This window comes from Chroicocephalus ridibundus, chromosome 12 (assembly GCF_963924245.1).
Source record: "Chroicocephalus ridibundus chromosome 12, bChrRid1.1, whole genome shotgun sequence".
Classification (NCBI taxonomy): domain Eukaryota; kingdom Metazoa; phylum Chordata; class Aves; order Charadriiformes; family Laridae; genus Chroicocephalus; species Chroicocephalus ridibundus.
In genome coordinates this window covers 4,162,236-4,188,880 of record NC_086295.1, presented here as the reverse complement: position 1 = coordinate 4,188,880, position 26,645 = coordinate 4,162,236, and the positions used below count along the sequence as shown (strand labels likewise).

Here is a 26,645-nt window from a genome sequence, read left to right as displayed (position 1 = left end):
GCAGGGCTCTTTAAATAGTAAATAAGGTAGATGGTGGTGAGCAGCTGATGCTCCAGAGCTGTTCCCCTCAGGAATGAGGGAGATGTTGAGGTGCACAGGCAGCACCCAGGGCTGGCAAGCTGTGGCTGGCTGGATGAGGGATGTGTGGAGCAGTGGGAAGCGGGGGGTTAAACTGCTTCAATAAGGAACGCTGGTTGGCTTTAACAAAGGAAGATGTACAATGGGGGGCGGGGGAGTGGGAGGAGGGTACACAACATTACAGTGCTCAAAATGAACAAATAAACAGATGTACCTTGCCAGATCTGTGCTGGTTTCAGCTGTTCTGGGGGAGCGCAGCTGGCTTTACCCTGCTGGGTCTCTGGTCCAGCTCTGGAAATGCAGCTAAAGCCTTCAGACGCGCATCACAAAAGGCAGGAGTCCTGTGAAGCTTGGCAGAAACACACCGCAGGTCACATACCAAAACCAGCAACAATGTAAGATCACTTTACCTTCATGTCCCCTATAAAAAGAGCATAAAGGAAATCAAGGGTCTTTTGATTCTCCTTTAGTCTTCTAAATGTATTCCCCAGCTGCGGGTTGCCTGACCTTTGTTTCAACACCAGGCGAGACAAAAACACAAGCATCCATCAGTGGTACGCCTGGCGGTGTGTGCGGTGTCATTTAACCAAGCAGGTCACCTCCTTTAAATGAGCAATGTAGCGAAGAGCTGTGTTTGACTTTGCTCCTCTTCTGGGGATGTTTACCCTTTTCTGGCAAGATTATTGTGCACTGGTAACGGGGGTGGGAGCAAAACACTTCATTGCACTCGGGGAGGTAACTCCTTAAGGCCGTGGGTACCCCCGACTTTTCAGTAGATGGTAATTTGTTTATGCTCAGTGTACAACTCTTACAGATGTTTTCTGTACTTGAACCCAAATCTGACAGTTTTCAACCAAAACCTGGCCTAAGCAAAATTGAACAGAAGATTGCCCGAGAAGATCCACAGGAATGATATGGATGATCTTTCCTCAGATGAAAGACCCCCAGAGGCGTCCTTCTGCCTGTTTTTGGGAAAGCTGGCACAGTTTGTAACTGCAAGGGAAAGAGGGTTTTCACAGGTCTGCAGGGGGAAGGCAGTTTTCCAGGAATCGCTGTTGCCTTTGTGACAGAGAAGGAAACGCAGGGAGAGAACTTCAGGAGAATGTGATGTTAAGTTTGCTAATCTGTAACTATTCCCCAGGGCAAAAGGGTGTAAAAGCTGCATTGAAAAATCCTTCCATCGTGACTTGCTGGTTTTCAGCATCGAGCACATCTCTCGGTTCCCTGGGAGGGTGCAAAAGCTGTCCTTTCGCGCCCCAAATGCTGTTATCTTGGAACTGGCTGTCAGGCTGGTGGCTGTGTGCCAGGTGCTGTGTGTTTAGGGACATGTCCCTAAGAGGCTGGGGGCTGTGGGGCTGGCTGGGATCCTGGGGATCAGACATGGGCTGTGCCCTGCACTGGGGCCGCATCCCTCCCTCCCGCCTGCCTCTGCCGCCTTCTCATTATCCCCGGTGAGCACGGTCTCCTGCGTGCCTTGGTTAGGATGTGTTTGATTAAAACAACCTTGTCAGGGATGAAATGGGGACTAAGAATTTAATCTCGTTGTCTGGTGTAAGTCGAGAGGCTTTTGTTTCTTTTATATCCCCTAGACAAATGGACGGCGCTTGCTTTGAGCTGTGCTCCTTGCCTAGCTCCTCTAACAGGTTTGCAGTAAAACTCACCTGCTTTGGGGAGAGCATTGGCAAACACATCTAAATTCACGCATGAAATTGCTTTGCAGCAGGAGCACTTCCATCAACAGAGAGAGAATCTGTCCCTTGTGTCGGCTCCGGATCCGACCAGAGGAGGCACGTTGTGTGCACTGGCATGATGTGGAATGGGAAGTGCCTGGAGGGAAGGCGGAGAGAATGTTTTATTCACCTTGTTTTCTCTGGCTGGATGTCCTTCCACTTGATTATCAATATTATGGTGGTACAAAGCCCTGAAAATCAAGCATTAGTTCAAGCTGCTGTTACAAAGGACGCGAGCTGTCTTTTCCCCCATTGCCACTTGGATCTACTCTTGTGCGAGCAGCTCCATCGCCACCACGGTGCAAGAGGGACAAAGCTCCCATCCTTGACAAATCCACGTCATGGAGAGATGGACTTTGCCTCCTGAAACCCATGTTCACACTATGCAGCTCGAGTCAGCTGTGCAAACAGAGAGAACAGGCAGCATATCAGGGAGGGGGAAATCCCTTCCAAGGCTAAGCTGATGGTGCTTTATTGCCATCATGAAGCTGACATGCTGCTGACTCCAGACAAAGACCATCCATCACTCTGGAGTTATGGAGTGCTGTGCTGCTGGCGGTGCCTGGGGGCATCAGGAGAGCCCAGCACCGGCATGGGACAGGCAGGGCAGGAGCTTTCTTTGCCTGGGTTGCTTTTGGAAGGCACTGCAAAATATCTGCTCAAATGATGGGCTTATTTCCTCACCAGCTGTGTGAGTGATGCCACCTGAGCCCTCTGTGATGCTTCAGCCCTCCAGCAAGGGCATGTTGTCTAGAGGGCTGTGGTCTAAGGCAGACAGCTGCTGCCTCTAACCATGTTTCAACCCTTCTGAGGGGGACTTCTCCAGGGCACTAGGAGTGAAGCCGATGTCACCTCCCTTGTTAATCCACAGGGGCAATTAAAGAGGATGAGTTACTCTGGATCAGCCCTGGAGACGGACTCCCTCTTTCTTGTCCTTTTTCAAAGTCACAGTAATCTCAGCTGGACTTAATTTTGAGACTTTGAGTTGAGGATGCTTTGTATTCCATGCAGGAGTGCCAGGGGAGGCGAAACCAGGCTTGCTGGGAGGAGTGACTTCACCAGGGAAGGGAATGAGTGTGTTCTTCCCGCCAGGGCTTGCAGGGATAGCAGACATGCCCAGCCATTTAAAACGAAATGAATTAACTGTGGGAAAGAAAAGAGAGAACTGATTCTATTCTGTTCTGCTGGGGGTGGTAGTGTTGGAAGTTTCTAATGCACCTGTGCTACTGCTCCTGAGGTCACAGATCACCTGCTGATCGGGCAGTAGCTTTCCAGGGCTCTCTTGCCCCATTTTTGAAAGTATATCCTTGTGTCTGGAGTAGAGTTGAAGAGGAGCTGCTAAACAAAGCAAAATGAAGGTGGCTTCTCAGTCACCCAGCGGTACCCCTCAGGATGCACCTTGCTTTGGGCATTCTCGCTTTGGGGACAAGGTATGATCATGTCCCTGTGGTCACAGTGCTGACAGTCCTTGCTCTTTTCTGGGGTAGGTTGTGAGTGTCCCCTCCATGTCTGTGAGACACTCATCCCTAGACAGTTTGCAGAGACAGAGAGAAGGCTTGACTGAAAAGCAGGGGCTCCGAGACAGGTGTAATCACATGAACAGCTCAGATATGGATTGCCGCTCTAGGACTCCAGCGTTCCTGGACACCAAAAGGGATCGCTTTCTCCTCTGCTTCACTTTCTGGCTTTGGAGGAAGGGGTTGTGCAGTGCTGGGCTCAGCATCCCTCCCAGCAGCTGAGCCAGGGAGCTGCAGCTCTTTGCTTTACAGACCCTGGGCATGACCATGAAGCTCCTGCAGCCACCAGAGAAGTCCCGTGACTGGATCCAGTTTGATAAGACTGCTTTGCTTCACCCCTGCCCCGCCAGGGGATTAACAGGGGACATTATCTTGTTTTGTTGGGCTCTTGCTGCTGTCAAAGAGTCAAGTTCATCTCAAGGACACAGATACACGATCAATACTCTTTCCTCACCAAAACAAAATGTTCTTGGCTGACTATCTTGCACTGGCTGGTTATTAGGGTGATTTATTTGTATGAGGTGTTCAGGCTTTTCAAAAGATGGTAGAGCACTGCAGGTTAATATCCAGAACCGATTATGTTGAGCAGCCTGTAAGTGACGGCTTTTGGTGAGTCGAGCTAGTGTGCGTGGTCAGGTTATTTATTGTAGGGTAACTGCCACTGTACTGTAACCTCTGCCTTGGGGCTGAGTGTCCCCTGAGGTGCTCTGGTCCCAGCCTGGGGATGCAGAGAGGTTGGCCACCGCATCCCCCCAGGAACCTCCTCCTCCTTGGCAGCTGGCCTCCCCCCGCAAACAGGGGTTTATGGGTGTTGGGGTGAGCTGGAAGGGAGAAACCTGAGCTTATTCATCACCCCTGGGTGATCTGCCACAAGCTGGGCTAGGTCCTCCAGCTTCCTAACCCTTCCCAGCCAAAGCAAGCCAGGCTTAGCTTAGGCAGGTGATGGTGCTCACCTTGTGGGACACCCCTGGGAAGCAGGCGAGGGGTGTAGGCCCTGATTTTTCTGGGGGATGAGGATAGAGCAGATGTTTCCTTCAGTGAACTGGTGAATTGTGGGTGAAGAAAGTGCCTTTGGTAATAATTGCAATGGATCCACCAGCTGTTGACAAACCCAACCACAAGCTGCAGTGAAGGCAAAGTGGCTCCTGGAGGTGCTTTAAAGAAAATCAGAGTAATGATTCTTACTTATAAACAGCCTGGTTTTGTCAGGCAAGGGATGTACTAACTGCCCCATCTCCACCTCTGCAGGGGAGCAATCAAGACAAATGCCGTGTGAGTGTTTTCCTCTGGCCAGAGGTGATGGGGAATAAAAGCTGTAGCACAGAGAGGTGGTGGATGGGTGGCTGGAGCTGTTTGCTCTCTTCCTGCAAGCCAGGAAGGAAGCTCCAGCCCTCAGACCCAGCAGCTCTTGGAGACCCTGGCTCTTCTGCAGGACATCCCCAGCCCCGTGGTGCTGGCATGGGCAGCTGTCTTGGAATGCTGTTAACTCTAGAAACTACCAATGGCCATTGAGATGTTAATGGGATTCTGTTTCCCTGCTGGTTGCCTTTAGCAGATGAGCATGGCATGTCTACAAGGGGGTTCTCCAGCACAGTTATTGGATTGCAGAGGTAATAAGCAAGACAAAGGGAGGAATCCTAATTTGAAAGGATGGGAGTAAAAGAAAAATAATGTTAGTTGTCCTAACAACTTCTTCTCCTGGGTCCCCATCCACGCTGGGCTTTCTAGTGCTGTGCTGCTGTGGAATTTGGATAATGAGGTGAAGTCTCTGTGCTCAAAGAGCAATTAAGCCTGGCTTTGCTCTCTCTTGTGCAACCCAGGGGAGTGAAGGCTTGTCTGGTTATCACAGGATACACAATTAACGGGGTAGTCTTGGGGAGCCAGGACAGCCCTGCTTTTCCTCAGCAGAGACAGTAAAATCAAGATAACAGAGACCTTGTGCAGCTCTTTGTTTCCTTGAGAGGCTGCCATGTCTGGTAATTGACCTTCGCCTCGTTACCTGTGAAATGCATATTAAAGTTGACACCCCTGTATATGCTAATGAAGCTTTTGGAGATCATGCTAAACGTACATGACTATAGCACTCGTCTCTCCACCCAAATCATACTACACCTCACCTAGGGGAGGGAAACCTTGTAATTTTGGGGATAAAAGGATGGAGAAAATGACTGTTAAATTGGGAGAGAAGAAACTTGATACCTGATGGAGCAGTCCATGGGCTGTGTTCTCTCCCTCCACCCCAGGCAGGGACGCCTTTCTGGGTCAGCGCGGCGCCTTTCCCCCTCTGGTGAATGTTACCCCGGGTTGTTGTACTAGTGTTATTTTTGCTAGCAATATTAACCTTAAGTAATTAGTGCTACTGTAGTTAGTGAATTTATCAATGGCTATCTCGAATCTGCGACTGTCGCTCTCAATAAGGTAACTTATTTGAATTATTTGTGAATCTGATCCAGTGAAAGCCCTTTGGTGGGACTCTGATAGTAAATCAGTGAAAGTCCTGGGACTCTGACAGACAAATATCGAAACTACAGTCCTTTTAACAGGACAGCTGCTGGCAGAAAAGGGTTGTGTAGGACACACGTGCTGTCTGGTGCTGCAACCCATTGGCATCCCGTGCAGGAGCTAGACATTATTTAGTTGCTCTTAAGCTGGTTATGATACAGCTGCTAAAAGCCCTTGGTATCTGTGCCACTTCCAGGTGATAGGAGTTGCCGCTTTGACCTTTTTTAATGACTTCTGAACTATTGCTCTGAAAAGTGGCGGCTTCTGTCTTTGCTTGACCTGCTTTGAAAGCCGTGAGGCTTTTTGCAAACAACGGCGCTGCAGTAGGGTGGTAACGCATCCTCGGAAAACCAGCACGGAGCCCTTCAGGGATGCTCGCTGGCGAGCAGGCTCTGTGCAATATATTCCAATATCTCTAAGCAACAGCTAAATGTGTCACCTCGTCTGCTTAAGTAGCAAAGCTCCTCTGGCCTAAAAGCCTAATCATCGGAGGGTTATGGCGTGCAAATTGCTGCTGAATGAATTTGCGGCTTTGTTCACTCCAGTTTCCCCTCCCTGCCTGTGTTATGACAGTGAAGTGACTCATCTTCAGCTTAATATCATGTTTTAGAAAAATGTTTTAATATTTGGTAGAATGTTCATTGTTTAAAAAAACAACGCATGAAATCTGTCTTCTGGCACAACGTTTTCCAGTGCAACTGTACAGAGCCGGCACCCTTCTCCCTACGCTCTTCAGGCCAAAAAACATAGAGTACAAGGTTTACAATACCATCGATTTATTCCAAGGAGAAAAAGTGAAGAGCAGGAGGCCTGATCTGAGCTTAGTGAAACTTGACTTTGGACTACAATCACTTATTACAGCTCACTTTTGCAATTAATACCAGCCTGACCTACTTAAATAGGTCGTTGTGATTCATGCAGCCATATATCTGCTGGCAAAAACTTGGTTTTAAGCGTGATCCTTCTTGGATGTGTCAGTGTGATGGAGAAAATGAAACCTGCATAACTGAGGTGAGCTTGATAGAAGTGGTGGCTATGAAACACCGAGGGGGGAAAAAAAATAAAGGAAAGAAAAATGGAAGGGAGTTAATTGCTGTAAAGTGAGGATCAGGGCTGGTGCCGTCTGCTCATCTGCACCCCGTGGTCATGGACATAGCGGGGACATTTGGCTCTGAGCAAGTGAGGGAGGGACTGGATTCAGCATCTGTACCAGAAATAATGAAAAGAGCAGCAACCACCAGTAGGACCCGGATCTTCTCTCTTTAAAATCTAATTTGGACCCCAAAGCAAAGCCCCAAGACTTAATTCCCTGTGGAACTGAAGCTGCCGGGTCGCTGACCGGGGTTTTCACAGCGCGCTGGGGAGAAGGAAGTCCCTATCAGAAACCCTATTGATGCAAATTTAATTATAGAGAACCGCGCCGTAGAGAAGATGTTTCAGATGCTTGCGGAGGAGAAGCAGAAAAAGAAAAGAAATAAAAAATATATACCTTCTGTATTTTCCACCTGAAATAATTTCTGAAGCACAAAACTCCCCGCGCCAGGCAGGGCCTCCTGCCAAGTGAGTAATTCCAGACAGGAGCGGGCCGAGCAGGAGAAGGTGTGTGGTGTTGGAGGGGCTGAGTTATGACCAAATAGATCTTTCCACTTCTAATACCAGTGATCCTCGCTAATATCATTTTATCAATAGGGAGCACACTCGGGCTCTGTGAGACCTCTCCATCTCCACCTGCTTCTCAATTCCATTTGAAGGCGGAGGAAAATGATTTCCTTGTAAATGGCCCGTTTCCACTGACTTCTGCAAACTCTTGCTGAGGCTCCTTGCTGGGAAGTTGATTTTTTTTTTTTTTGTAATAAGAATTGCTTTAGTCTTGTAAATGCTAAATGATATGTTTCTCCGCCTCGGATGTCAGGAGGTTCATACCCTGTGCAGAAACGCTCCCCAACTGCATCAATAACCTTTTTGTGTTGCTTAGTGAGTCCCAGGTAACTGCGGAGTAGTTGCGTGTCTCTGCAGGTTATGTGACAATCAATTACATATCTGTCCTCCAGTACATCCCAATTTACAGGGAAGGTGTGATGAACTCCTTATTCCGCAATCAGGCCCTGGCAGTGCCCGTTCTCTTGTGGGTTTACAGGCTCAGCCGGATAACACCGTGCTCAGCAGCCAGGCTGTGCAGGAATAGAGGTGCTTTTTGGTTTTGAGGCTTTGAATCTCCCTGTTACCTGGCCAGGATTTGTGGTGAGAAGGGCTTTTTGGGCTGTAGTTGCATCTCCCTTGTTTTTCCCTGTGCAGCTCTGCAGAACTCCTGCTTGGTTTTCTCCATATTGTGTGGGGCAGCCCGGATCTTTCCAGAGCCCTGCGAGGGACGGGATTTTCTAGGTTGGAAAGAAAAACATCCATGAGAGAGGCAGAACATGATGCTGTTACCCATGGCTGGTGTTCCCGCCTCTGCTCGGTTTTCCCCCTTCCTTACTGACCTGGGACACCTGAATAATGGAGACTTTGTAATTTTGACTGCATTGAAATCAGTAAAAGAGTTTATGGGCTCCTTTCCATCGGGAAAACAAGCTCAATTTTGCCCATTATATAAGGGGAAAATGATATCGGGCAGAAAGCAGTGAGAAAAAGACGGGTGATTAGTGGATCTTTTTCATGTGGCTGCAGGGAGGGAAAACACAATTGCCATGAGAGAGGTCGTTGCTTAAAGTAAAAGCAACAAAAGTGACCCAAATGGTGACTGAGCATCAATCGAGGTGGCGTCCTTGTCGGTAACGGAGCATCTCCGATCTCCGCCTGCTCCTTCTCCTGCCGAGAGGCGCTTGTATCGCGGCCGATTGCGCCTGGCACTTACCTTTCGATTGCGCAGCCGGTTCTTAGAGTTAAAAGAGCTGACCTGTTGTGTCTTGAGCCTTCGAGTGAGGCCGGGAGATGTGGGGATGGGCTGGTGAGTGGGTTTGTGTTGTTTTGGCTGTTTGGCGTTTCGCTGCTTCCCCGGCGCTCCTCATCGGTGTTGGAGCTATTTGCCGGGCTTGGAAGCGATGCCAGGCGCGCCGCTTTTGGGGAAGGCGGAATAGCTAAAGGGAAAAACGGGCTGAAAATCACCTGGGGATGTAAAAATTACTCTGGGACCTGCTCATGAGCAAAGACAGAGCCTGAAGGGGACGGGTGTGTGTGTGTGTGGGGGGGGGGGGGGCGTGTGTCTGCCCTCACGGGGGTCACTTACGCGCAGAGAGCATCTTGTGAGCATCCACAGTGGGTTGTCACCCTGCGGAAAAGTGTTCCTGCCGGAGCCTCCTGCCAGGAGGGGATTTGACATGGCAGCCGTGTGGCCTGGGGAGAGGGGGGGGGGGGGTAAAAAAAAAAAAAAACCAACCAAAAAAACCCAAACCACAAAACCACCGAGGCACACTTTCCCTCTCATCTCCCTTTCTCGCCGGGAAAGGCAGGACGTCTGCCTGCTGCGTTTCACAAGTAGGAAATCAATTGCTGAGGGATTCCCGCTGGGAGATTTGTGCCTTATGAAATTCATGCCGGGGGGGGGGGGGACAGAGAGGCAGGCGAGGGGGGGGGAGCTGGAAATGATAGCTCTGTCTTCCTCCCCTCTGCTGCTTTAATTGTTTGTAACGACTTAATAAGCAGCACTAAACAGGGAAGCCGATCCTTCCCCGCAGCAAACGCAGGCGTGCAGCATTTTATTAGCTTTTCTAGGGCCTCTGTTTGGAATTGCTTTTGCTGTATTTTCTTCTTTACGGGCTTGATCCAAAGCCCGGGGAGATCAGTAGGAAAACCGTCGTCTTTGAGGTGTCAAGGCTCCGAGCGTTGAGCCAGCACCAAATCCATGCAACGATCTGGGAAGAAAATAACATGGAGAAATGACATAATTTAAGCAATGGAGTGCTCTTTGCCTTGGCACCCTATGCGTAGAAATGCACGCCAGGGAGAGAAAATTAGGTAAAAACCCCCAAAATTTATAAAATTACCCAGTATTTTCAGAAGAATGAATGGAAATAGCTTTGCCCTTTAGGCTGGAAAGGAGGAGAAACACCGTGCCCATTGGAAGGGTGCCGACAGGGAGCAGATGCCCAATGACAACAGGCAGATGGAGAAGCAAAATCCCAAATGGAAGACTTTTAAGGTGGAACTTTTTGGATGTGGGGGTCTGTGGAGTCAGATCTTGCGAATCCCAGGGCCAATGCAGGCAAATTCCCAGGGGAGCATCCTTGCCCCGTGGCCAGGGAGCTGCTGCCCAGTCGGTGGCAGCTGGCAGCTCTGGTCCCACAAGGACAACTTTTTTCCCACCTGCTGGCTCGGCAGAGAGTGGGTGATACCCTTGCCTCCCTGAGCTGTTTAAAATTGAAAGGCACTTGGGTCAAATTGATGTATTTCTGCTCTGAGGGATGGAGTCTTGAGTTCTCCCTGGTTTTGCTTGAATTGGGTGGTATTTCTCCAAACTGCCTGAAGAAACCCCCAGCAGACCCCCTGCTCTTCTCACTGTGCCTTTCCCACAGCTCTGATCCTCCAGGTTTTTTCCCTTAAACTACAAGAACTGAAAAGTGGATGGTTTTTGCTGCTTCTTGGTGTTGTGCAGCTCCGGGAGAAAGAAACTTCCTCTTCTTCACTCTGTTTTTCTGCAATAAAGCGTTTGCTCTTCTCTCCAAAGGAGCGGGAAGAAACACTTTCATTAAAACTAACAGAGCCCAATTGAATTCCCTTATTTTTTTGGAACAAAATAACAAAGTTATTTATGTTAAAAATAACTCAAAAGTTTTTTGAAGAGATCTTCTGAGAAAATATTTCTCTTGGTGACTGATTACAAGTGGGTATGGGAAGAAACTCTTTGCCTTGAACCACTCAAAACGGTAATTTTTTTCCAAAGAGTAGAAGTAATTACATTTTTCAGGACAAAAAAAAGATGCAGCGGACCAAACGAGCTCCAAGCCGATCTTCATTTGCTCTCGATGACCAAATTACAGCACGCGGTTACTGCCAGCTCTGCTGGACAAAACGTTGCCTTTGGGTTATTAGGGGTTTTGTCAGAAATCTCTGTAGCATGAATAGTTCAGGTACTTGTCTGTCTGTTGGCTTCAGCTGTTCCTGCTGTCCATTTCTATTGTAAGGCGGCCCATTTAGTTGTGTTGCCCTTTAATTCAGACATGTGCAACTTTTCCTGCTTCTGGCCCCAGTTTCCAGCTGGATAGATGTTTTCTTATCTGGGAGTGTATTTGGCCGTGGGCACACAGGTGAGGGGAAGAAGTTGGCAAGGGATAATTTATGGGACTTCCTACAATGGCTGGAAAACCCAGAGTCCAGTTTCCATCTCCTTAAAAATGTCTGTTGTCTTTGTTTCTTCTGCTGCTGCGCTTGTGGTCTTTGCGCCTGGTCTGAATTTACTGCTTGGAAATGCAACTATATGGCTTTCAGTTATTTTTCACACGGAAGAATCTCGTGTGTAAAATGAAATAAATTTAACCTTCCAGTAATCTGAAGTCAGTTTTTACACTCAATGCTTAGGATTTCCCAGTTTGAACTGGGCAAGTTTACATTCATGCTTCATGGTTGTATTGTCATTTGTTTAAACGAACAGAAAAGAGCCGTGCCCAGCACATCCCTCCCTGACACACAGTGATGGAGGATGAGGTATTGCCCATCATCCTTCTGAGGCTATAAACCTTTGCCCTCTAATTTGTTCTCGGTAATGACTTGGAGGGCTCAGCGATGAATGGATGCTTTTCTCTTCGGAGTGGGCATTTATCACTCCGGCGTTACCCTGCAGCAACGCTGTGGAAGAAAAGTATGATGTAAAGTAACTCATACCATAGGACTGAGAGCCAACCTGTGGGGTTTTGTGGTGGTTTTCCCTTCTCCAAATATCTTTTCAAGCCCAACAGACACAGGGGGAGGGAGGAGGAAAGAGCAGGCATGTGAAAGAAGGAGATCCAGGTGGGAATAATATTTATGGGAAGAGTGGCTGCACCTTGGCTCTGCCACTGTGTGAGCTATTGGAGTAGATGAAGCTTAAGTAAATAACTCTTTTACTTCTCTTGATGCTTCTTTTTAAATTTTCAGGCCCCCTATTGTATGCGTTGTCTCCTGTTTGTTGGTGAGATAGAGGAGTGAGGAGATATCAGTGTGTCCCGAAGATCAATCAAACCTGCCTATAGGCAAAGAGTCTGACTTGCTGGAAAGGAGCTTTCCATGTGTGAAAGTCATCTAGAAAAGAAATGATTTGGTGGCAGAGGAAGGAGGCAAAAAGATTGGGGAAGCAATCCCCGCCTGGTTTAAATGCCATAGTGCCCGCTTGACTGCCCGGGAGCCTGCAGAGATGCCCTGGCATCCATCGGCTGTCCTTGTCCTGGTTTGAGATAAAACAGAACCAATTTTCTGATTTGTAATTTTACTTTTAACTGGGCCTCTTCTAACTGACTAAAGTCTGAAATTAACAGCGTATTGTTCAGAAACTGTTCACTCTGAGTGATAAGACCTGATTATACCAAGGAACGGTGCGCACAGAGGCTCTTGCTTAGACTTACTGCTGTAACAACCAAGGTCGGCTCACTTCGCTGTTTGCCCCGTTAGAGGGTAGGAAGCGGAGAAGTGTAGAGGGGTCCCACCCGCAGGGAGGAGCAGACGAGACAGGTGACCCAAAACTGCCCAACAGGGTATTCCATCCCATCTGCATCACGCTCGGTGTAAAAGCTGAGGGATCAAAGGGGCAAGGCTGCTCTGGCTTGCTCTTTTCTTCAATGGCCGACGTCTGAGGAGGACCCTGTCTGTTCGTCTGCCTTTGATCCCGATCCGAGCACTCCTGACTCTAGTTCTGGAATTCAGCTCCTGTCCGTTGCCAACTCTGGTCTGGGACTTTCCCTGTGTCTGCTGGTGATGCGATCGTCATCCTGGGAGCTGGATATGGTTTTGTATATATTGTATACTTTTTTCCTTAATTTTTATTATTCGATTATTGTTTACTATTTTCCTATTTATTATTATTTTCATTAGTTTAGTTCTTTTTCTAATCTTGTAAATCTCCTTATCTCTTCCTCTCCTCTCTGGGGGGAAGGGGGGGTGGGAGGCCCATCTGTCGTTCTGGTCGGCCAATCCGGCCAAAACCACGACAGTCCTTCTGCTGGGCTGTAAACGTGCTGTTGTGGGATACGATCAACAGTGAATGCAGCTGGATCCTTGTCGTCCCCATCCCACTTCTTAATCGTTCCTTTTCCTGGTGCATCCCCATCATCCTTAGAGGCAGGGCTGAATCCGAGGGAAAGCGGAGGGTGGAATTGCTCCTTTTTACAGGGAGAAAAGGAAAGATTTGCGATTTGCTGAGCTCCTGTTTGCAGGAGGGCGGGGATGCTGGCAGGTCCGGGGGCTGTTCCTGCTGCGGTCCCCCCCAGCCTTGCTGCAGGAGCTGTGCCTTGGGGCACGGCCACCTTCTCCCCCAGCGCTGGGGTCGGTTAAGTGACACCATCAGCTCTCCTTCAAGATGAAATTACAGCAGTTTGACATCCAGGTGGCTTCAGCATGGGGACCTGGCAGCGGTTACTGCCTGGCCAGCTTCAGAGCAAAGAGATGATCTGATTTAGCCGCAATCTCTTTCATTGCGGACAGAGTAAAATTGCCGCGTATTTGCTCAGCGCTAAAAATCCATCGGAAGCCGATTGCCAGGCTCTGCTGCGGCTGCTGAGTAATGGGATAACCCCCTGCAACGGCACCGCGAAATGGGAGGCTGGGATAGAAATATTAGAGAAATGACATTTCCAAGCGTCTGTGGGCTCTGACATTCTGACGTTGGCTTGATGCTGTCCGAGGGGTTGATTTTAATGACTTTAGAGGCATTCATTTGAAGGGCGGTGAAATGCACTTGAGGCGGCGATTGCATCTCTGGTCTCTGTCAGCACCTCTGTCTCCCTTCATGCTCCTCAGCGCTGAAATCCTGGGAGGACTGAGCAAATCCGGGTCTCGGGGAAGACTCAGTAGTGTCAGATTTTGGAGAGATTTGTGGCAGGACACGGAAGCAGCATCAGAAGATGGTGTAACCCTTCATCCTTGCGCTCTCCTGCACATTGATGCAGCCTGAAGGAGGCGGGGATTCTGTTGAAGCATCTCCTGTACCTCCTGGCGGGGGGAAACAAGTGGCAAAGCCCTTAATTTCTTTATTTCTTGGAGCTTCAGGCACATATTGAGTGGTTGTGCTGCTCCCCAGGGCCCAGCCTCTGCTGCTCTTGGCACTGGCTGGTGTTTCCGAGCTCTCCTCTACGATTTTTAGTTGTGAACTCTCCCTCCTGCCAGCCTGCACTTTGCTTTAAAAATTCAACACCACATCGGCAGCTGAACGGGCCCCAGAACTGAGAAGGTTTCGAGATGCCATTTGTACTGCAGACTTGTTTAAAGCAGGGGAAATGCAGTGTTCCTCCTGTGCCCAGAGCTGCTAATCTTGTTCTGAGCGTTGAAAACCTCTCCAGCTTCTCTCATTAGACCTAAATTTGATTAGTGTTTTGACTTCACGCTTCTCTCACGCAGGCTGGACACTTCCTTGGATGGAAATGTCAGCCCTGAGAAGAGAAGTTTTGCTGAGCCCTGGCCATGCACACATCCCCCATCCCTGCTCCTAATGCTGCCTTTAATTATCTTGGGAATCTGAGCATGGTGGGAGCTGGTTGTGACGTTGGGGGGCGGGGGGGAGGGAAATAAGGCACATGGGCAAAAGTGTAAATGCAGTGTCTGGGTGCCTGCAGTCTGCACCGCCGTGGGGATTCGGACTGAACGCATTAATGCTTTCCTCTGTGAATTGATGACTCCTCCTGTGTCGTCTCCTCCTGAAATGCCTACGTAAATGGCAATGGGATGCGAATGTGTTAGCCCAGGTGGTGAATTGAGCCTGACAAACAGCACCATCAGTCCCTGCCCTGTGTCCGAAGGTGACCGGGAGCAGATGTTCCAGCCTGGCGCGAGGATGAAACCCTGCCAGCTCGGAGGAGCAGCTCCTGAGCCAACTGTGTTGAAAGACTTACCCCCTTCTTGGCCTTGCCCGTGTGCCTTTAATGCATCCTTCCTTTCGGAAAGTAGTTGGAATATCTAAACATTAAATGGGTAAAAGTATTTGCGCTGTTTTTGGCTTGTCCTGTGACTTATTCTAGAGTGAGTTTGATTCTCTTTCTGCAGATGGAGAGTTACTCAATGTTTTTAGCATAACTTTTTCTTCTTAATGACAATACTGCCTGCCTTGGACTCCTGTCATCCCTCTTTCGGAAGCAGGCAATACGCTGGGACCCTGCACCAGGGTCCCGAGGGGGGTCCGCGCTATTGCCCTTTGCAGCCGAAATGCCCCACAGGCAGCGGGGTTCATCATGCTGCCGAAGGGCCCCCTCCTCTGTGTGGAGAACAAGGCGAATTCCACCTCTAAATGGCTGTATTTTGTCTCGGGTGCTTTAAAAAAAAAACAAAACAAAACAAAAACCCCAAAAAACAAAGAAACAAAAAAACAAACCCCAAAAGCCCACAACATTTTTCAATCAGCTCTTTGTTTTGCTGGTGTCAAATAGCCAGCCCCTTGAGATGTGCCATTTTGGAGGGCGACCAGAGCTCCCCGGGGCACCTCAGGCTCCCGCTAATTACCTGCCACTACGACCCCGTCACTTGTTGATTTTTAAAAGCTGCTGGTGGCTGTGCTGGGCCGGGAGGCTGTCTCCTGTGGGAAAAGGGCTGGGGATGAGCGGTCAAGGGTGATTCACTGCAAGTGCTTCTGTCCCCAAGTTCTGGTCCCTGAGGAGCCGCCCTGGGCGGACGCAAGGGGGTGTTTAAAGGAAATAAATTTATTTCCAAGTCCTCAGGAACGGAGGTGGGTGTAAGCTGCTGTGTAAGGGAGCTCTGAGCGAGCCCTGCTTGAAATAATGCGTCTTGTGCAGAGAAATTCTGCTCAGATGTTAGCTCGGAGGAAGAGTGCTGTAACTGGACTCATCTCCTCACCACGGATCCGAGTTTAGGCACAGCATCCCACGGATGCGCTGCTTTGGGCTTTGGCTCGTGCACCAAGCTTGGAGCTGTGGTGCCACAGGGGCCTCATTAAGGAGCTGTATCTCTGCTTGGGCAAATAATTCGTGATGAAAAACTTGTGGATTTTGTCTCTTTCTCTGTGTTCCTAAATTACTTGCAGTTACTGTTCTGCTGCTTAAAAGTAGTATTTCCTGGGAGAAACATGCGTTGTCCTGGGAGCAGCCCAGGAGCAGCTCCTGGGGTGCCAGGCAGGAGGAGAGGTGGCAGCAGAGCAGGGAAAGCCACCGCTGCCAAGCAGGGACCAGCATCTGAGCCCGGCTCCTGGAGAAGGATGACTGGGCCATGGCGAAGCTGTTTGGTAGAAGTGCCCTTGGAGCACAGCTCAGCGCAAAGCAGTAGTCCAGCCCTGACGTTAATTCTGGCCAATCTGTCAAATCTGCCTGTGTGGGGTTTGGGGCTCGGAATTGCGTTTCTGGTCAAGTTGAGTTGGTTCCTCAGGTCTTGACAGAGTCCTCTGGATCATGTGAGAAATAAGTTCCGGTCCAAATGAAATAGGCTCAGGCAGAATACTCTGTGAAGTACGTTTTTATTCACGTTCTTGCAAGAGCGGGTGACCTAGCGAGTAGGCACACTTCCAGTTCTTGAAACACACCTTGTTATTTCCTAATCCCGGAAGAATTTTTCCCTCCCCTGTTTCCCATTGGTTAAGTACTCCAGGGTTCACAGTCTGTCCGAGGCACCTTTATGCTACACCTAAAGGGATTATCTGACTAGTTTATTTCTTTCCTTTTTGGTAAAAAAATTGCTCAATGTCATTAGTCCTGGTTAAATGTTTGACTACCCTTCTAGACACTAATCCAGTAGGAATCAGTTTGTCCTTTTGTCTGTGTGATAAGAGATGTTCTACAAGCCTTTGCTGGAGCCCCTTTGTCTTAGTCATTCCCTTATCACGTCACCTCTGATGGATTCCCTTATCATGTCACCTCTGATGGAAACGGCTTTTCTCCTCTGCAAAAGCAATACCTGCCTTTCTTACAATCATAAGCAAAACAAAGACAATTGGGTTATCTGGTGATTTTAAACACTTTTTTTTAAAATATAAATCTCTGTCTGTTCAAAACTTATTATTCACTTATTTTCCAAGGAAGTTTTTTGTTTGATAGTTTAAAGGTTTACTCAAAAGTAGGTAAAACCATGTAAAACCACACAAGATGCAGGTCCTGCCAAACTCAAGCAGAGCTTCACATTGCCGCTCTTTCCCCCAGGAGACCCCCAGCTCTGCGCACCACGGTGGCTGGGTTACCTGTGGAAGCCTCGTCCCAGCATCATCACTCGTGGGCCAGGTCCCACCTTGTCCTGTGAGTGTCCCTGCCTGGGTTTCACCCATGCACCAGGGCTCCTGCTGGAGCTGCGGCCACCCAAGGTCCCCACGGGGCTGCGCGGGACCCGGCGTGAATCGTTCGTTGGCTGCTCATGACGTGAAGTTGTGACATGCACCTCGGTGTCAACATGGCGATGCTTTAATGCCGCTGCTGTCGGCTTGTCAGGCAGTGCCCACGCACCGTGTCTGAAGACGGCCTGGGAGGAGGAGGTGAAGGAAAGGCGGGATGAAATGCCATGTGCCACTTAATGCTGTCAATAATCGCTCGGGAGCGAGATCTGCCAAGGGGCTCCTGGGCCCGGGCAGAAGGGACAGCTCAGAAGTGCACGGCACACTGGCGACGTACGAATAATTATGTTCACACAGGGGTGAAAAAGTATCAGTTTGTGTGGCCTAAATGTCTGGATCTGAAATCTCACGCTGCGCTTCGCAGAAGCCGCACCGAGCTCGTCTTGCCCTGGAACATTATCTCTGCATCTTAACCAGGAGCGATATTAAAGTCCTGAACCTACTAATAACAGCCCGTCATAATCCGGGAGCGAAGCGGTGTAACACGCGTTCGTGGGGGATGAGGAGACCTAAAGCTTTCATTAAGTTTATTGCTCTTCTTGGAGAATGAATTCAGCATTAAAAAAAAATCCCTCCTTGGCGTTACAGTGCTCTCTCCTTGGCATCAGCTATCAATGCAGAGTATTTTATTGGCCCAGACTATCAATGCAGAGTATTTTATTTCTCCGTGTCGTTGCCGGCGTTACGTTCTCCCCCATAGCTGGCTGCGGGTAGGTGCTAATTAAAGATGTACCGGGGTTGGGGGGGGGTTCATCTGTTTTGGTGCCTGAGCAGGGACTGCAGAACAGGGATTGCGAGCGCTGACATTTGCTGTGGTATAAAGTCCAAGGAGCAAATTCACCCCAATTAACTTCACACCTCTAACTAGGAGGATCAAGCCGTGTTACGCTTGTACCGGAGTCTAGTGACAGAGGCGGTCTCTGAAGGGGAACTGGGGCCACGGAGGACCTGGTGGTGCTCTTCCCTTCTGCTCTGTACAGACAGCGGGGAGTTAGATCAGTGGGAAATGAAGCTGGAAGGTGGCAAATGGTATCAGAAACCAAAAGGAGAAATGGTAGCGTTAGACCCAGGTTTGTGTCTAAATGTCTAAAATTAATAAAAGCAGAGGGGCAGGTGGTGGGACGATCTCTGTGCTCTGAGCTGGGTAATATTGTCTTGGTGTTCTTCCTGCTTTCGTCCGTCATGCTGAGCCGGGTTTTGCTGTCTGAAAAGGAGCGTGGTGCGGTGGCTGTTGTCTTCTCCCTTTGCCGAGCACACAGAGCCCGGGCTGATGTTGTAGCGCAAAACCTGCAACTACGGTGGTGATCCTGAGCCCGGCTGCACCTGGGGGTGCAGCTAAACTCAGTCAAAGCTCGTTTCTGGTAAGTCAGGGCTGGTTTAAATTTTCTTGAGTTTGGCCTTATAAACTCCATCAGTTGTTTCTTTAAAAAAAAAAAAAAAAAAAAAAGAAATTAGTTGTTGGTATTACTTGTGTGGGTATCGCAGCCTGGGAACAGCTGCTTCCCCCGGGATCGTGAAAAGCCATCTATACCAGCTGCTCCGAAATAAACATGGCAAGAGAAATATAAAATGTGATGTATGGTGACTTTGGCGGTGAGTGGCAATCCCCAGCTGTGGTGGCTCCACATTAAGGTGAAGGATGGGCAAGGGGTGGGCCGGATCCAGCACTCGCACCCCCCAGACTGCTGTTCGCTCCTGAGGAAAGTCTCTCGCGCAACCTCGGGCCCTCTCCATGCGATAAAAATCATTCCCACAGCTCTCAGTTGAGCTGCTGGTATTTCCAGAGGCACAATCCTGCTGGCTGTTGAGCATCCGTGGAAGGTCCTGAGCATCTTCGCCCCCAAAACCACGAAATAGCTCAGGCTTTCCCTGAATCAGGTCTTTGCAGGAGGTTTCCAGTCTGTCTGCAGGATTTTTTTTTTTTCTCCCCTCAACAAACGTGACTTTATTTACGTACAGTGATGCATTGGGGTTCCTTCCCTTCATGTGTGCCTGTGAGTAATCAATCATGCATACGGATGATGCTGTGTATAGAAAAATATATTCCTGGATTGTCCTTTTACTCCGCTGTCACTCGGACGAGCGTGCTCCTCATCTGTCCCAGCAGGAAATCTGCAGGAGTTTTGGCTCAGTGAGGAGCAGAAACCACATTTTGTAAACCACCGTTTCACTGGCAAAACGCTGATTTCAGTTCATCTTCCTGGGAGGAACGCGAAGGCTCATTCACAGAGCCGGGGCCGTGTTTTCAGCCGGCCTCTGATTCCGTGTCCCTCATTTCACACATCCAATTTCAAGGGCCATTACAATAGGCTCGTGTTTGCTTTGCTGCACGGAAGTGCCGTGGTTATTCACAGGAGGACAATGACCGACTGTCCCGTGGGAGCTGCCCTCGTGACCTCCCGCGTACGGATCCCCTGTGCGGTCACCCAGCCGCGGGATGTTTCTGGGGACAAAGAGGCGCCCAGCTGGCTGGGGATGTCAACTACTGGAAATCACAGCGGCTGCATCGCTGCCACGGAGCTGTGGTGGGTTCTGGTAGGTGAGAATTAGGGCTCGTGAAGCCCCTGATTTTTTTCTTTTTTTTTTTTTTTTTTTTTCCCCCTGCTCGGTAAGCAGGGAAAAACCTCAACCCAACCCCCAAAATCCGGCTCTTTGCTTTTCTGGAAAAAACTTATTTCAAAACAGTCTTTTCCTTGTGAGCTTGCTGTTTGGATGAGCGCGTGAGAACAAGGAAAATCATCGTGGATTGCCACAGTCTCTCCTTGTAGAAATTCCCGGGGGGGCTCACGCCCAGTTTTCAGGGACTCTCACCATCCTCCTGCGCTTCCAGCTCCTCTTAGGGAGGGTGAAGCTCTTGGCTACGCACCCAGACCCCAGGACGATGGTGTTACCTTTCCTGCTTGGCAAAATCTGCTGTGGAATGGCCACTGTACACACACCCCCCCACCCCCTTCTACCATCTCGGAGACAAATCCCAGTCCCGGAGGCTGCAAAGGTCAGGAGGAATTTATGCACAGCCGCACACGAGGCCGTGCGTTCCCCAGTGCCCCAGACCCTGCAGCATCCAGCTGCTGCAAACAGCTGCCCAGCGCCGGCCCCTCGCACCCCCCAACACCGCTCCCCAGCTGCTCCCACCGCAGCTTTCATGGCCCAAAACTGCTTTAAAAATAAATCATTGGGAGGGAAAGGCTCTGACCTGGGTATTGATGGACCGCTGCCTCCCTGGGCTGCTTTGAAGCTGCTCCCGGGCCGGGGGCTGGGGCTTTACATCTTGTCAGAATTAATTGGTTTCTCTTCCATACGCTTGTCGTGACAAATCCCAGCTCTTTCAAACCAGTGGCCGTTTTGCTCCCAACCTCAGTGGTATTTATGCGAGGTACAACAAACATCCTGGTTATCGCATCCGGAGCCCCATTGCGTCTTCTTATTGTTGTCAATGAAACCAGCTATTAAATAATTATTCGCTGCTCGTGATTTATTTTCTGCTTTACCCCCAGCTTGTCTCTGGCTTCCAGTACCCCCCTGTCCCCGCCGCTATAGGAGCGGTGTGCCACGGCCAAAGAAACACGAAGGGAGAAACGTGATTTTTGCAATGCTCCGTGCAAACAGGAGAATGGTGGTGATGGAGCGAGAGCCTACGGCACAGAACGACAAACGTTTCAGTAGATGTTTGAAGATGTTTTTCTTTTTTTTTTTTTTTTAACTCAATATGTGCCCCTGGGAGATGTTTGGGGTGGAAATCTGAAAGGTGAGGCAATTTTTCCTCTGCTGTAGGGGAGGTGGGAATGCGGTTGCTGCATCCTGGGAAGCGGCAGGTACCAGGTTGGTACCTTTGGGCAAGAGTCCCACCACCGTTCCCGCGACTCCTCGAGCAAACACAGCTAATGCATTTCTGGGGCGGGAGCTGCGGCTGTAACAGCCCCGGAACGTGGCAGAGCAGGTTTAGATTATTTTTAGAGGTTTGAAAACATTGTTCCCCAAACAATCTCCTCCTTCTGTCTTCTGTCATAAATTGTGGAACAGAGAAAAGGGAAAATAGCAGAGGTTTGATTAAATTGGCTTTTTTCCCCCGTCTTAAAATAGTGTCAGCTTGATGCCTGATATTTTAGAAATTGGATTAGCAGCATCTCTTTCATCCCACCAGAGAGGTGGGATTTAAGGCTTCCAACAACAGAAACACTGGATGCGCAAGAGCGGAGTTTTCCATCCCTGCCACCCTGGTATCTCGTCGTACTATTTTAAGCAGCCTCAGCCAGATACATAAATACACCGCTACAAAACAACAACAACAGAGAGAAAATGTTCCACCAAACGGGGGGAAAAAAATAAGAAAAGGGGGTGGCAGCCCTTTCTGAGGAGCTCGTGTTGATTTTGAAGAGTTGGATACAGACAAAAGATGGTGTAGTATATGCCTTTCCTTGGAAAATGTAGCTGTTTAATAGAGATGTATAGAAACATTTAATGGAAATGTATCTCTGAGGCTTTTGGTATGGTTTTAGGTCTGGGAGAAAGAAGGCAAACGTTCTGTTTTCCTGAGATGTCGCCTTTGCTGAGGGGAGATTAAAATATCCCACGGAGGGTTGTAACGTGGACTGAAGCAGCACCCTGGGTGCCGAGGGATTCCTTGCAGGAAAACCTGCATTTTATGGGGGAATTTTCAGAAGGCAGCGAAAGAGCAGCCGCCTGTATTTGACAGGCAAAGGGGACTGGTGCATCCGTAGCTTAATCCAGCGGAGTTTTTTTCCGTCTGCGATCGCTTGTAACCCGAGGCACTCCGGGGCTCTTGAACTCAGCGGCTGGGGAAGTTAATCAGCGTAATTAGTGATAAATGAACCTGTTCCCTTCCCCGTAGCACGGGTGTGATGAGCATTAGGTAACCCTGGGAGCACTTGCCAGGAGGGGGGCTTGTTATTTGGCGGGGAGGAGGAAGGAAAATATTGCTGGTAGTAACTAGGGCAACTCGGCTTCCCTGGGAAGAGGAAAAGCGGCAATTAAAGATGCGAGCGCTGCATGGGATCGTTTGCATCGTTAGCCTCAGCGTTTGCAAATGAGGCAGCTATCATCAGCTCCCCGGCACGCAGCACGGCCCCGACCCGCCGTGACCACCGTCCCGGCTCACCGCGGGCCGAGCCGGGGAAAGCGTGCGTCTAAAATTGTCCGTGCAAAAGCGAAGGAGAAAACTCTTGTGTTCTCCGAGACCTTTTTTTTTTTCCTTCCTCTTTGCTTCTTTCTTCGTCTCTCCGAGATGTTGCGCTACCCAGCCACGACCCTGCTGCTGCAGGAGATTGTATCTTCCCTTGTACGCGGGAATATTCTTAATAAGCCGTGGTTCTCCGAGCCTTTACCCTCGTGTTTCTGGATTGTTATTGCAGGACAGAAGAAACTCTGTGGGTTAAAGAAAACCCCTAGTGGGCAGGGAATGGATTAGATAGTTAGGAAGAGTGCAGAGGCATTTTTTTTTTTCTTTCTTTCTTCAGGCTGCCTTTTTTGTCCCCCTTTCAGAAGAGCTCACTTCACTTCTGTTGTTTGGAGCACACGCGTAGCCCTTTCCTGATCTCCCCGGGCTTGTTTTGGCTCTGGGTGTCATGCTCACTATCTGCTAATTGTTTTCCCTTTTCTCTTTAAATTGTTTACCTTAATTTACCGGTTGGAGGCTTTTCTTGTTGGTTTTTTCTTACCTTTTATTACTTATAGTAGTAATCAGTGTTTTTTCTGCATTCCCTTCATTCTCTGAATTCGACTTCTCACTTGCCTTGTGGTTGTTAGGTGCGGGTTTTGTTACTATTAATTCTTTCTCTACCATTTGCCTTAGCTTTCGCAGGGAGGTGAGTATCTGCCTTGGGTTAAACTCGTGTATCTCACTGAAATGCTTTCCCTGATGCTGCCGGTGTCCTTGCACAGCTTTAGTGAGCAACATCTCGGTGGGGAGATTACAGGCGTGTGAAGCGATGACTCTTCTTGAGAGGACAAGAACGCGATTATCCAGCTTTTTGGGGATTAATTGGCCACGTCGTTTTGGGGAGGAACTGGCTGAGATCAGCACAGAGGTGCCCATTGCAGGTCCCGGGGGGAAGCAGCCGCTTCCCGGGGCTGTGTCTGTGCGGCACCGAGAGGATTTGTGTTGGGATGCTGGGGGCAGCGGGAACACCCTCCCCCCCAGACGCACGTAAGGAAATGGGGGTGTGCAAAAGGGTCTGAAAAGCCGACTCGCTTGGCTTAGATTGCCAAGGCACAGGAAAAAATATTTCTACTGGTATTTTGGAGACTTAGAGCTCCTTCTCGTATTCTTTGCCTGCCAAATCTTCCCCCTTTGTAAGAAAGCTGGAAAGCCAGAGCTCACGTGATGAAAATCCCTGATTAATTTTTCTTTCCTGCTGCAATGTTTTCATCACAGCAGGAGTCGGAGTAAAGGGACGTGTGTAACCTGCCTGTCTTTGTCTTAGTGACAGGAACGATGACATGGGGAAGCTGGTCAGAGGAGCGTCATTGCTCCGGCCTTAATTTTCCTTGCGCAACCGATGGTGATTTAATAAATGAGGCACAGCCAAGACCTTTTGCTCCCTCTTACGCTCATCAAGCAATCATCGCCTCCTCACGCTTCGGCTTCAAATACCTCATTTGCATCTGGCTGACCTTGACTCTCCTCCACGGAGGGGGAGATGAAGAGGTGGGAGGGTGAAGGCTGGGGGCTGGCTTTTAGGGGTGAATCATAAAATAGTGGCCAGTACAGGCTCGCGCATGGGGAGGTGTTGCGGAAATGTCCTGTCCTGTGCCATGAAAGATGATAGTAAATGGGTTAAACAGGGGATAAAAAAGGGGAGGGCGCCTGCGTAACTATTGTTAAAGAAAACGTGGAGAGAAAACTTGTAAAAAATTATGCCAGAGACCACCATTAACTGCACTGCAGGTCCAGGGCTCTCTGAATAATTGACTACGTAGTGAATGCTAGAAATGATATAAAAAGCTCTTAAGTGAGCGAGGGCTTTTAGTGAATGGTTGGGTGAAACAAAGGAATACTGACTCTGCCAGAACTTTTATTCTAATTTAAGCAAGATCCTTTTTCTGAGATAACAGCTGCATTGAATATACCGAAATACCTTCTCCATTAGCTCTGGCAGGAACTGGATAAAGCTCTCATTCCGGTAAACTTTAATCCAACATGTGCCTGCATAGTAATAAATTAAGTGGGAGCCATCAAACTGTTGTAGGAGTAAGGAGAGTGCTTAGGGCTAGGATAACTAGCTCTTGCACAAGTAGGAAGAGTTAATTAGGAATGGACGAGCCATGAGTTTTAGCAGAGCAATTATAATTTGTGCCAGCTCAGGGGGAACATTTAACTGAATTAAACTAAGGGTCTGTCTTCCTTGCAAGCTAAGCTTTAAAACAGACCTCTACTAAAGAGGATTTAGTAGTCCTGGGCTCCAAACAGACCTTTAGATCCAAGTTTTCCTGAGGTTTGAGAAAGCTCAGGGCTCGAGCACAATTTTATGGCCTTGGTCTTGACTCTGGGGCTGTAAACGCTCCTGTAAAATGAACGCCAAAGTTATAACTTCCACAGATTTCTACGAGCTCCAACAGAGAAAGGTCCACCTGGATTTTGGGGACCAGAGCAGAAGCGTTCTCGGAGCAGAACGCTTTCAAGTGCTACTGAACGGCATTAAAACCCCTTTTTATGAGGGGGTTAATTTCAAAGGCCAGTCTATCAACCTGACACCTTCTTCAAGAAGGAACAAACTTTACAAGGCATGTTTAAAACCGTTTCACTGGTAGGTTTATAGCTGTGAGAACACTAATAAACCGAAATGGCTATTCACTGTGCAGTAACCACTGAGCAATTATATTTTGTCTGTAGGCAGCCTAATGAAGCCACCGGTTAACGACCTAGTGAGGATTTAAACCAGCCCGTTGCTCCATGGAGACATCCTTTTCTGTCCCTGGTTATCCTGCACCCAGGGTTTTCTGGAGAAGTTTAGCGCTTCTTGATGTTCAGGTAAAAACTCCCTTATTTTCTAGGAGCGGTGATGCGGTTTTTCCGCGGTGGTGTTTCACAGGTGTGTGCCCGGATGCCGCCACGTTGGGGTCCCATCACAAAGTCCAGTGTTTCTGCAGGAGCTGGTGAGCAGGAGATGTCCGATAGCACGGCACATGAAAATGAGAAGAGTGGCATTATTTTTTTAGCATTTCCCTTGGGGCCAGACAGCCCTCCGCTGCCTGATTTGTGATGTGAACATGCTAAGGGATGTGTTAATGAACAGGAGGTGGGTGCAGAGCCCAAACGGTGACCCACAGAGCTCCACCGTGCCCTGGTCGCTCCCAAAAGCTGCTGTCTTTGGAAACCGGCCACCTCTTAATTTTTTGCACTGCATGGAATGCTCCGAGCCTCTTTTCTTTTGTACGAGGCAGCCCGAAGGGTCATGCTGTTAACAAGCGAACTTGTACAATCCTTCTCCAGCTCATCAGCGAGGAGAGGACAAAGTCATTAGCCATCTGTGCGGGGGTAATTAAGCAGCGCGGCCTGGCAGGCAGCCAGCGAGTGGCTGGGGGGGCGCAGGACGCTCCGCGCAGGGGGGGCTGATGCTGATTTTCTTGTCAGGGACACAACATAGCACTGGCAAAAGGAGGCTTAGGATGTGGAAGGGCCAGTTGTTTCCTCCGTCCCGGGAGTCGTCCCATCCCTCCATGCCACTCTAAGCTCTCCTGTGGATATCAAAGCTCCCAGGTGATGGAGATGAGCACGGGCAAAGAATGGGATGGATAAGGGTGATCTGATGGCTATCAAGTAAAGCAATCAGTGGTAAAGAATAGGTATACCGGGAGATTTTAGCTTGTTTTGAGCAGGGCAGGGTCAAAAGTTGAGGCGACGCGCGGTAGCCAACTGGGCTCGGAGACTGCAGCTGGTGCCAGTGTGTCTGTGTTCATCTCGCCCTGCCTTGCAAAGGAGCCTGAGCAGAGCTGAGCACGGAGACCTCGGAGATGAGCACAGGCTCTCCCTTGGCCCTCTCTTGCTCAGGGATGAGCACAGGCTCTCCCTTGGCCCTCTCTTACTCAGTCCCTGATTGCAAGAGCCTGGAAGGCGCGGGCTCGGCATCCTTCTCTGCCCCAGCTCAATGTGCGTATCATGCTACCTATATGAATATCTAAGCTTTTATCCGTGTATTGATAAATCTTTAGATGAAAGATGAGAAGTTGCTGTCGTGGTCCTAATTCTAGGTTGCTTTCAATATGGTTTTCCTCTGACAGTTAATGTATTGTCTTTTCGGTTTCTTTGAACAGTCTGTCAGGCTTTTGATACGTAATGAATAGCAGCATCTATTTTGCCCTCATTATACACATTATTATATGAAGTCTAGCCTTTTTGGGTTCTTTCTTCTCCCA

At 49.2% G+C, this 26,645-nt stretch overlaps 1 protein-coding gene across 2 annotated transcripts in view; it reads left to right on the top strand.

Moving 5' to 3' along the window:
* LOC134522280 (uncharacterized) overlaps nucleotides 1-26,645 on the top strand; it is a 58,365-nt gene that overhangs the window by 9,153 nt on the left and 22,567 nt on the right. For both annotated transcript variants that reach the window (XR_010073019.1, XM_063349787.1), the window contains exon 3: nucleotides 25,123-25,260. The gene's annotated coding sequence lies outside the window, so the exon portion shown is untranslated. The remainder of the gene's footprint in view (nucleotides 1-25,122; nucleotides 25,261-26,645) is intronic.